Raw genomic sequence first — 5,312 nt, forward strand, 5'->3', positions numbered from 1 at the left:
AAACACCGTAAAAACGTCACTACGGCCCGATGCATGAAACTGGTCATCTTTACTGGACAATTTATACCACAAATGAACGATTTATATCAGAATTTTGTCTCGCTTCTAAAATCGGCCAGATATTGATAACGTTATATCAAGACCGTCGTGGGATCTTTACAATTTCGGGTTTCTCTATTCATCTTTCAAGTTCCGTGATAGTCATCAGCTTCATGCGTTGGGCCACAGAAATAATAGTGAGGTTTGGCAAGCTTACTTGCAACATGTACGTTTTGCTATACGTTTACAACTCACGTGTCGTAGGCATCTGGTTTCTACGTCATTTTAACGTACATGTAATAATAGGGCACTATACGCCGGTGTGGCGGGGATAGTAGTCCTAGGGCTGATAGTCCGTGTAACAATAGCCCGCATTGCTAAATGTTTTGGTTAGGGTTAGCGGTACAATAGATCATGCTGCTTAATTGGTCAAATACAATGCTACCGGACTATGACTCCAGGGGAACTATATCCGCTGTCACACCGGGACACTACGTTACAGGATAAAGAGTATTTGTTTCATCTTAGTAATTTCAAAACGTAATCGTACATCGTCAGGCATGCGAAACCTCGCTATTGTACCCAGTCATACACTTGTCATGTTTATGCTTTACCAAGTACCATATGGAGGCCATAAATGGATTCGACACTAGTGTTTTGCCGCAATATAACATGTATAAACTTATTACATGCATACATGAACATGTAATTAATTACTTTGAGACACAAATTTATTATTAATGGTTTACCTGCTCCTGTTACCAAACGAAAATAGAGTTCATGATTTAATTTAATTTAAGCCACTCTGAGCAGACTATAAAAGGGATTACACCATAAATTGAAATAATTTTCAGCAAGAAAATTGACAAGTGTATTAACTAGGGTTGACAGGACAATTTCACAAAGTGTTGGTCTTGCCTTATACTATTCTTGTGTTGTTCTGCGGCGAGTGAAGAAGTCATCCGCGTCTCCCTCATCTGTTGAGATTCCATCTCTTCCTGTGCCACGTGACATCTGGAAAATAGAAGATAAAGCAATTTTGAGAATTTTGCAAATTGTCTACAGTAAAAAAGGGGATCAAGAGCAATCCTTTTCTAGACCTATTGTTCGGTGACAGATTTCCTGTGAATACAATACGGACGCCTCTGTAAAGGAACAATGAACTACATTATTAATGATAAGGGAGAGTCCCGCGATACTCACTAGAACCTGTTAATGTTTTGTCAAGAAAAACGACCACCTTAGTAACACGACCATACCGCATGCTTAATAACAAAAATTCTCCCATCCCGATTAGTTTCCACTTTGCTTTTCCCTTGTCAACACGATCGCCCAATTACCACGACCGCGACCCAGACCCGTGTGCCAGGGGAGGAGCATTTGACCTCTTTAAATTTGAAAAATTGGTCAAGTTCAAACGTCAGCAGGTAAGAATTTTCGAGATGTGACTTCCAAGTAAGGTTTTACAAGCGTCACTTTCTCATAGATGACAAATTTAAGTGGTCCTGGACAAATCATGTAGAAATGTACCACCCGGCCATCGGTCTACCTCTGAACTTGGTATTAAGGAGGTCAAGGTCAAAAGTCTGCGCCACCGTTGTTAAACCCTTTATGACAAATATCTGATAGGTATGCCGTATTATTTGATGAAGATTCTAGAGTGAGGACATGACAAATTCAAGATGACAGCTCGAGCTTAAGAGAATATCATCAGAACAATTCCTAGTCTACTTTGGTGTTTACATGTACAAGGAAATAACAAACGTAACGTCATTACTTACACGGAAACGACATTTGAAAATCTTTACTTTTGCATATTTGATATATAATAGTGAACTTAAGATCATTGAAGTTGGCGCCCGATGTAAACCGGAATGACGTCAGAACTGGGTATATTTTGGTATATCTGCCAGATAGTTTTAGACACCCTGGGCAGCCCATTGCGTCATCCTAATTTGGTCTCCTTATAGTGAGGAACGAAGCCGGTGTGACAGCGGATATAGTCCCCCTGGAGTCATAGTCCGGTAGCATTGTATTTGACCAATTAAGCAGCATGATCTATTGTACCGCTAACCCTAACCAAAACATTTAGCAATGCGGGCTATTGTTACACGGACTATCAGCCCTAGGACTACCATCCCTTGCACACCGGTCCACTGCGTCCGTAGATAGCTTAAGATCTTCTACGCATATCTAGGCAATGACTATAGAAATATTGAGAGCAGATAGGAGTGCCGTCAGAACAATGCCAGATAGGCGAGATTAAAATCCTCCAGGATATTTTCCATAAAATAGTGCGGTTAAGATACACAATGAATACGACAAAGGTAAACAGAAACGTCAGAACAAGATCTTGCTTGTCACTCAACATAATAGCGAGGTTAAGATCCTCGAAAACGACAAAGGTAAGCAGAAACGTCAGAACAAGATCTTGCTTGTCACTCAATATAATAGCGAGGTTAAGATCCTCGAAAACGACAAAGGTAAACAGAAACGTCAGAACAAGATCTTGCTTGTCACTCAATATAATAGCGAGGTTAAGATCCTCGAAAACGACAAAGGTAAACAGAAACGTCTGAACAAGATCTTGCTTGTCACTCAATATAATAGCGAGGTTAAGATCCTCGAAAACGACCAAGGTATACGGGATTTGCATCAGAACAATGTCTTGATTAGCATACAGTGGTTAGGTTAACGTTGAGTTTGACAATTAGAAAAAAAATCTAGTTTGGCATATCATTCTGCTTTATAATACACGTTTGGATCCTTGACGTAAACGACAAACGATTGACGTCAGAACAATGTTAAGTTCGACACTTCTGCTCTGTAATGGGGAGGGTTGATATCAACGCATAAACGGATGAGTTAGTAACCGCCCTGATGTTAGTCAAAACAATAGTTGGGCATGCCTGGTGGAAAACATCCTCAACGTACATATAGCAATGCAAATGTAACAGCATAAAACCAATTTTTCAATTTATGAGCATAGTCAGGTTGAGATTTCCTACGCATACGACAAAGGTAAACGCGGGGAAGGACGACAAAACAATGTCTAGTTCGCGGCATACCAGTATCTAAAATCCTCTATACAAACAACTATTGTTGAGGGGCATGACGTCATAGTCACGTCTCGTTTGGAAATGATCTTTAATAGAGAGGTTAAGATCCTGAACGTGAACGAGATGACCAGGATTGGTGTCAGAATACTGTCAAATTCGGCCGGGATCGTCTGCCCTACAAAATGGCGAGGTTAAGATCCTCAACGCATGCGACAAAGGAGGGCAATGTCCACTCAGGATCTTAACCTCAATATTGAATGACCTCAAATGTGCAGGCCGTGAATAGTTACGCTTGCTTTACCTTTACGTACAAGTGCATGGAATCTCAATCTGTCTAATAACACGTGATGAAACAACCTATACCTTGGCTATCGTTGTCTGTTGCATCTGTATCGGGTGTCGGTGGATCACGTGTGATCTTCAGTCGAGCACAACGAGCGAAGCCAGAGGGAATGTTATAGGCAAAGCTGAAGAGAAAAAACATTTCATATTAGAAGGATATTCAATTTCCCCGTTATAGTCAGCTCTGTCCCATGGCAAAAGGGTTTGCAGCCTTGCCAGAAATGTGTTGAGATTTCTCACCTTGCGCGTAACTGTAAACGTATCACCATTAAATAGCATCGATACCATGGATACGTAGAGGAACCACAAATATTTTAATACGTTTGTAACTTTTATAAACTCGATGAAATCAACTTTACCATGCATCAGACAAAACACTCTGCGAGTACGTTGAAAGCCAGGGATCCGCGAGTTCTGATACTTCCGTTTCAACAGGTTATATAGTGATTTTTGCAACAGCATTTTACTTACCATGCATTGGATTGTGCTCGTTGTCCTCAGCTGATTTTTGGACAAATCGAGGGCGCCAGCAGGAAGGACTGCCTCCAACATGAGTGTCGTGGAGACAACTTGACATCTCAGCCAGTATCATGTGTATCATGGACCAGGGTAAGATATGGTGATTACTGAAGTGATACAAATGGAAAATGGTTTGAAACAACAAGAGTGGCCAAAATCGATGAAAAATAGATGCCTTCCTTTCAAAATATGTGACGTCATTCAAACAATAGACAAGTTTGACAAAGACGAACGCATCTCAACACAAATGCAATAAAGTGCATCTTATTCATCAGTAGAACCTCTGTGACTTTGAAACAATGCTCATTGCTGTAAAATCGTCCGGAGCCGTTTCGAAATTCTCGATCTTGATATGATGCTGGTACTGCCACCTTGGATGTCACGACGGGAACTGGCCGATTTTACAGTAGATGAATGCTTCCCCTACTGAAAAATAGGCAGGTTTCGCAACCCCTATAAACGGCGACGTTATCGTCAAACGACGGTCTTTCGTGTCATCAAAGCCAATTCATTTCTGCGACACTCGCAAATATTCTTCAATACATAGCTAGACGAGGAATGGGGAAAATTCCGAAGAAAGTTTTCGATAAAGTACATTTTCATACTTCATACTTTGGAGTGGCAAAACCTGCCAAATATATATTTGAATAGAGTTCACTCGGAGAAACTACGATTTTATACATATCGGTCGATCTTTGCGTCCTCATCACCGCGATATTTGACTGTATATGCATTTCGAACAATCTGAGACGGGTCTACGCACTCAGCTCAACACCGCATGCCAATGCCTGAAATGCGTCGCCGCCAAATGTGGTGAAATGCAGTTTTCAACTAAATTTAAAAAGATGAAAATGAAGTATAGACGCTCTTCGCATCAAACTGTAACAAAATGAAAGGTTTTCGTTTATTTCTTACCGGAATATCTTCATATTCTTTGGTGAAAAATCGAAAAACTTCAACATGGTCGCTTCCTCCACGTGTCGAATGACCGGCCGTGCCGCCGCGCGGAGGCTTCTGGGAAATGCCACGTAACCATGACCAATGGACCATAACCTGACCGGATTTCATTGAAATGGATGACAGCTTTGGTAACAACCAGAGAAAATCAAGTCTTTCTAATCACTTTCATTTGTGCACACATGTTAGTTCTGGTTTTTGAAACTCAAGGTAGCGGTGTAAATTTCGAGCAATTTAAATCATTTTAATCAAAAGTGAACTTGGACAAAGAAGGAAGAGTATAATTGAAAAGAAACGCCGCTCAGGACTTGAATGGAGAACCCTTTGTCCGCACGTTTTCGCTTCACATGTTCTTTGTGACCGCCATCGATTTCATTTACTCAAAATAAACTATAT

The 5,312-nt window shown here is 40.8% G+C and overlaps 1 long non-coding RNA gene across 1 annotated transcript; it reads right to left on the bottom strand.

Moving 5' to 3' along the window:
• Positions 1–375: 375 nt before the first annotated feature.
• Positions 376–4,965, bottom strand: LOC135488894 (uncharacterized). Its single transcript, XR_010447076.1, has 4 exons — positions 4,875–4,965; positions 3,912–4,066; positions 3,462–3,565; positions 376–1,053 (listed from the first exon to the last, which is right to left on the bottom strand). It is a non-coding gene; the product is annotated as an uncharacterized LOC135488894 (long non-coding RNA).
• Between the last annotated feature and the right edge of the window lie 347 nt (positions 4,966–5,312).

Source organism: Lineus longissimus, chromosome 6, assembly GCF_910592395.1.
Source record: "Lineus longissimus chromosome 6, tnLinLong1.2, whole genome shotgun sequence".
NCBI lineage: Eukaryota > Metazoa > Nemertea > Pilidiophora > Heteronemertea > Lineidae > Lineus > Lineus longissimus.